The sequence below is a fragment of the Macaca mulatta genome, chromosome 7 (assembly GCF_049350105.2).
Source record: "Macaca mulatta isolate MMU2019108-1 chromosome 7, T2T-MMU8v2.0, whole genome shotgun sequence".
Lineage (NCBI taxonomy): Eukaryota > Metazoa > Chordata > Mammalia > Primates > Cercopithecidae > Macaca > Macaca mulatta.
Genome location: NC_133412.1, coordinates 48,407,501 through 48,414,101, shown reverse-complemented (window position 1 = coordinate 48,414,101; position 6,601 = coordinate 48,407,501). Strand labels below are relative to the sequence as shown.

General features: G+C 46.2%; 1 pseudogene; it reads left to right on the top strand.

Moving 5' to 3' along the window:
* The first annotated feature begins 3,540 nt into the window (after nt 1-3,540).
* Nucleotides 3,541-4,341, top strand: LOC106999228 (large ribosomal subunit protein eL29 pseudogene; annotated as a pseudogene).
* The last annotated feature ends 2,260 nt before the right edge of the window (nt 4,342-6,601 follow it).

Genomic DNA, 6,601 nt, shown 5'->3' with positions numbered 1-6,601 from the left:
TGAAAGGGACTCCATAAGCACATGGATTGAGAGAGGCATGATTCACTGGGAGCCATTATGGTCATGAGATACCCCAGACAGGGTGGTATTTCATTTATCAGAAACTTACTGAGTGCCTACTATACTGTGCTTGGCACTGAGTATAAAAAGACAAAGCAATTGCGAAGAACTTTGAAGAATGGAAAGGCTCTAACTTGTTGGAAAGGGGGAAGAAGAACACACCAAACACCCTAGCGGAATCACTGTGGATGAAATAATCCTCTTGTTTATGTATGTGTATGTGCCAGAAAAAAGAGGAGTGTTGAATTGTTTAGATAATTTTTTCTATTCGCTATTTTATGCAGATTTGTTCAATCTAGGTTGAATGAGTAACTCTATTGCTTTCCATTGGGATAAGTGTTCCTTAAAGCTTTTCTTCAGACTCTTAAAATATTGAAAACAATTGCATAAGTGTATCCTTCATGACCACAAAGAGCTACTTGAGATTATTTTTTCCCCTAGAATCTTGGCCAACTCTGAGACTGAGGCCCAGGCTTGCAAACTCTGATATTTCCTCCCTCTCTGCATTCCTGCCACCCACAGCTGCTCCAGTCCAGAATGAAAGTTCAGAGGCCAAATACTTATGATCCAAACAGCCTCTCCAGCAGTGATGGCAAAGACACAGCTTCACTTAGGAAAACAAACAATCATGCCTTCCATTTATATAGCTCTTTAGCTATTTTTTTCAAGAAGTGTTCACATCCTTTCTCTATCAGATTATCCCCAAAACTGAGGTGGGCAGGGCATGTTTTAACTGATGGGGAAACTGAGGTCCAGACAGGCGAATTGACTTCTGCAATGGGTGACAAGGCTGAAGATAGAGCTCTGGCTTCCTGATTCCATGCCTTGGTTTGCCCTGTGGACCACACTGCCATGAACACAGATGCATGCTAGCTCCAGTTCTAAGAAGCCTGCTTTCAAAACCCTTCTGGAAGCCAGGAGCAGTGGCTCATGCCTGTAATCCCAGCACATTGGGAGGCCGAGGCAGGTGGATCATATGAGATCAGGAGCTCGAGACCAGCATGGCCAACATAGCGAAACCCCGTATCTAATAAAAAATACAAAAATTAGCCGGGTGTGGTGGCGGGCGCCCGTAATCCCACCTACTCTGGAGGCTGAGGCAGGGAGAACTGGTTGAACCCGGGAGGCGGAGGTTGCAGTGAGCCAATATTGCACTACTGCACTCCAGCCTGGCGACAGAGCAAGACTCTGTCTCAAAACGAACCAACCAACTTTTCTGGAGTTTTCTGCTCCCCACGTTAGAGTTCCTCTAATAACCACCCCACACTTCTTTTACTTTCCACTCATATCAAAAGAATGAGGAGAACACATCAAACCCTTCCCTTGGTGCTAGCTTCTAAACCTTTTCCTTCCAGAAAATAATGGATTGTGTTTGAAGTCCCAACTTCCAGCCCACAGTGGTCCAGCCAGTTTCTCCTGCTGGAAAACAGAGGCTCAAGGCCACTTTCACTGTGATTCTCACCTTACCTACTCAAAATAAAAGAGGAGAAAAGTTAAAATTAACATCCAGAGAAGGCTTGGAGAGGATAAGCCACCACCCAAGAGTAAAACACAGTTTGAGAAAATGCAGTGTCCAGGTGAGAGGAGACACCTCACCTCCATGCTGCTAGATGGTTTTGGGTGAGACGCACACCTCCTTTTACAGCACTGGTCACCTTCTGCTCAAGCTCACCTTCCCTAAGAGGGATGATTTTCTGCATCCCCGCCCTGAAGCACAGGAACCTATTGGAAAGCTAGGACTTGCAAATTTATTGATTCTCATAAACTAGGTCAGGAAGATCAGAAATGGCAGTAATGGCACCTCCTCCCCATGTTTCTTGCTGGTGGCAGACATGGGAATCTTTCTGGCTGAGAATGGAAGTGGCCTTAGAGTGCTTTTCAGTAGGACCATTGAGGCAGCTGCCACCGCTTGATTAGGCTGGCATGCTGGATGAAATCTATCTGCCAACTCTGTAGTTCCTGCTGGCCAAAGCCTTGCAGAAAGTGAGTAGAAGTGGGGGAATTCTCCAAGTATATATGAGGTGGACATTCCTAGCTCCTGGAGGCCCCCATGTTCCAGGCTTTAAAAGCAAGGGAGCATGGTCACCTATAAACAAGAGCTTGTTGCTATCCGAGAGGCTTTTGGAAACTGAAGGGCTTTGACAATAGCGAAAGTCAAAGATTGACTTGCTAACTCTCCAAGGCATTCAGATGCGATCAGTTACTGGGCAGCCCATCTACAAGATTCAGAAAGTGTAAAAGACTGTCAAAAGTCATGAAACAACGCTCTGAACCACGTTACTAGAAAATTATTAAATGAGTGAGGAAAAGATCAAAGTAGTGAGAACAGGACGGGATGGTAGTGCCTGGTTAAATGATGAAGAAACAGGAGCAGAGTAGGGAGGCAACTTCCTCAAAGACGCACCTTACATCGCTGGCAGAACTGGAGCCCAGCTTCCTCACTCCCAAGCCAACTCTCAACTTCAATGCACACCTTCCTCTTTCCTCTACAGCCCCACTTGTATTCCTCTACAATTCCTTACCTGCCCCAGCAACTCACCCAGCCGCCATTCTCCTTGGGGGAGGATTATTAGCTTACAGATTTAGTCACAAGCTGATTCAGTTTAAATTGTATTTCTAAGGTGGGGTTGGGGTTGGGGGTGGGGATCTCGATCTGCTTTCTACTTTTTTTTTTTTTTTTTTCGGGAGACAGAGTCTCACTCTGTCACCCAGGCTGGAGGCTGGAGTGCAGTGGCACAATCTCGGCTCACCACTGCAACCTCCGCCTCCCGGGTTCAAGAGATTCTCATGCCTCACCCTCCCGAGTAGCTGAGATTATAGGTGCCTGCCGCCATGCCCGGCTAAGTTTTATATTTTTAATAGAGAGAGGGTTTCACCGTTGGCCAGGCTAGTCTCGCACTCCTGACTTCAAGTGATCTGCCTGCCTCAGCCTCTCAAAGTGCTGGGATTACAAGTGTGAGCCACCTCATGCAGCTTTGATCTGCTTTCTACTGGATATGACAATTTGTACTTCTGTTCTGAGGCCTTTGAATTGCACTCCAAATACCCTCAGGGCAGAGATGTTAAGTGAGAAGCAGGCACTATTTGATAATGGGCCAGGACATTCCTATAGAATTTCAAAAACCATTTGTATTCCAATTCACCTGTGGCCAGCAGAGAAGAAGGTATGCAAAGAGAAGAGAAAGAAGGATGCAATGTCCACACATGCTAAAGGTAGGTAAGTATGACAGGTCTGATACACATACATGCATTCCAAAGTATCCCACACTTGAGGCTCCAGAAGATGGATAACTCCCATAGATGGCTTTTAATGAAGAGCCCTTGCTTTTACAAGAAGTTATAATTGTGGCTTCCATTCTCATAGCTGGAACCTCCAATAGTCACATGAGGATGGAGAGTCTCCTCCTTGTACAGAGCAAACAGCACGGCCTCTGGAGCTCACTGGCATGGGTTGTCCAACTCTCCACTGAAGGCTGGGAACCTTTTAGTGTTAATTCAGTATTTTAGGCCAATATCTGGGTTTATTTTTCCCAACATACAAATATGAAGGAGCTTCAGCAATTTAACTTCTGGGAATTTATCCAATGAAGGGGTTAAGAATTTATGCAAGCTCTTCCGGTTCTAGGAGCTTTGGGAGCCGTGGCTTACAGTGCAGACATGGCCAAGTCCAAGAACCACACCACACACGACCAGTTCCAAAAATGGCATAGAAATGCGGGTGGACTCCAAGTTCCTGAGGAACATGCCCTTTGCCAAGAAGCACAACAAGAAGGGCCTAAAGAAGATGCAGGCCAACAGTGCCAAGACCATGAGTGCACGTGCCAAGGCTATCAAGACCCTCATAAAGCCCAAAGAGGTTAAGCCCAAGATCCCAAAGGGTGTCAGCCGCAAGCTCAATCGGCTTGCCTACATTGGCCACCCCAAGCTTGGGAAGCATGCTCGTGCCCGCATTGCCAAGGCGCTTAGGCTGTGCCAGCCAAAGGCCAAGGTCAAGGATCAAACCAAGGCTCAGGCTGCAGCTTCAGTTTCAGTTCCAGCTCAGGCTCCCAAAGGTGCCCAGGCCCCCTACAAAGGCTTCAGAGTAGAGATCTCTGTCCGCCAACATGAGGACAGAAGGACTGATGTGACCCCCCTGGGCTGCTGTCTGCAGGGGGCTGGTGTCCTCCTGTGCTATTTGTATAAATAAACCTGAGGCATGAAAAAAAAAAAAAGAATTTATGCAAAGATTTAGCTGCATGGATGTTCATTACAACAATTATAATTGAGAAAAAGTTGCAACAACCTAAGCGTCCAACAACAGGGAACTGGCTAAATCAACTTTGTACTTCAGGTGGTAGGAAAATATGCAGCCATTAAATGATGCTGGCAAATGTATCTACAGCCACAGAAAATGTTAGGTAAAAGAGGAGAAATAAAGCACAAAGCCATACTACAGGATGGACCCGTTTTTGTTTGAAAAAAGTACATTAGTGTGTGTATCATATATGCTATATATACTCAAATATATTACATATATACATATATATATGTATTTACCTAGGAGGGTGTACTAATAATCTAAAGTGGCATTAATAGTGATGTTTAAGAGAGATTATGAGTACTTTAACATTTATTAGTATTTTCTGATTTTTCTGTAATGAGAAGTAATACTTTTTTTTTTTTTTTTGAAAGCAAGTCTTGCTTTGTAGCCCAGGCTGGAGTGCAGTGGTTCAATCTCAGCCCACTGCAACCTTCGCCTCCCAGGTTCAAGAGATTCTTTCCTCTTGAGTAGCTGGGATTACACGTGTGCACCACCACCCTTGGCTAATTTTTTGTTTTATTAATAGAGATGGGCTTTTACCACATTGGCCAGGCTGGTCTCGAATTCCTGACCTCAAGTGATCCACCTACCTCAACCTCCCAAAATGCTGGGATTACAGGCATGAGCCACCGTGCCTGTGGAGCAGTGGTACTTTTTAATAAGAAAAAGCAATAAAAGAAACTTTATCTTGAAAAAGACAGATCCTTGCCTATGATCATTGAAGTTCAATCAGGCTCAAGAATTCTATAAGGAAACAATAATCCCTATAGAACAGGGGTGGGTGGGAGGAGAGCAGGAGGCCACCTCCTGCTGAGAGACCTGGAGAAGGAATCATTTCCCTTCTACGTTGGCCCGTGTGCTCCACGTAAATATCCTCTCCACCCAGGTCTTGCTCTGTCCTGGACTTACTCATCACTAGCTTATTACTGGCCTTATTTTGACTCACTGTTCAAACATCACTGAAAAGGAATTTCTTTTTAACCACAGCATCCACATGAAGAATTCTGCTAAAACTCCATTTTAACTGAATTTCAGGACACAGATGACTTAAATTAGCTACACTGGCCTGGGAAGAAGCCCCCAAATCCCCAACATCCGGAGCAATTGCTGCTGGTAGGCTTGATCAGCTGGTGGATAAACCCCTTCTCCTGTCCCCACCCTCCCCCAGCCTCTCCACCCACAAAGCCCGGGCAGCAATTTGTGAGATGTTTTCCTCTCTTCTTGAATTTCCATCGTGAACTGGTTACTGTGGTTCACGCCTGACATGCCTCTGTCTCTGCTCAAGCGGTTAAAAGTAGAGAAACTTGTTGCTTCAGAGGCCACAGAGAGATTTAGGATGAGAGAGAGCTGTAGGTGAACTGTGAGATCTCATGTAACCGCCCACCCTGGGCGTTTGGGGATAGCCTCCATTCCCTCATCCTCTCCTCTGAATGCTGATTTTCCTGTTTATCCTTCTTCTCAGTCACCCTCGAGGGAAGCTTTCCCACCCCCTCTCAATTGTTAAAGAACTTCTGCGTGGGCTTCAACATTCTCTTGGTTGGCCCCTTGGGAGGGCCTTGATATGCTCTTATTTTTTCCTTGTATGTTTAAGGCCCCCTAGGGCCCTCTTGACCCTTGTGGGCTGGTTACATTTGGCTCAAGCCTGAACTCCATCGCCCGGGACCAGAGGCAGAGTAGGGGTGGTGGGAATGAGGTGGGGAGGGTTTTTCTACATTCTTAAAGATAATATAATAACATCGTGGCTAAGATGGAAATATGTTAGAGGAAGCCAGATTGTGAGAAAGATGGAAGAAAGCAGCTCCCACCACCCCACCAACCGATGGTGAGGACTCTGCTGCCCCAAACCCTGCCAAGACTGCGCCACGCCTAATTGTGGCCTAGATTGTGGCTGTGTGCCTACCCACCAAGAGGAAAGCCAGAACATGCCTGCATGGATAGAAGGGATTCCCTCTTAGTTGAGCGGTGAAGAGGTGTGGGAGAGCAGGGAACCATGACACACCATGTGTCTCTTCCCAAAGGGGAGAAGCCCTTGTGAACCTACCTCAGGGGTCTGCTTGATGAGGCCAACCCTATCCTACTCTTTGTCCTTCATTGGACAGCATTTGTCAAGCATCCACCATACGTCAGGTCCAAGGTTCCATGCTAACTGGGGAAAGTGAGGCGATCAAGCAGCTTATCTAAGGCTTATCCTCCAGCCTAGTTGGTAGAAGAGCTGGAAGACAATAGTGGCTCTCACTCCAG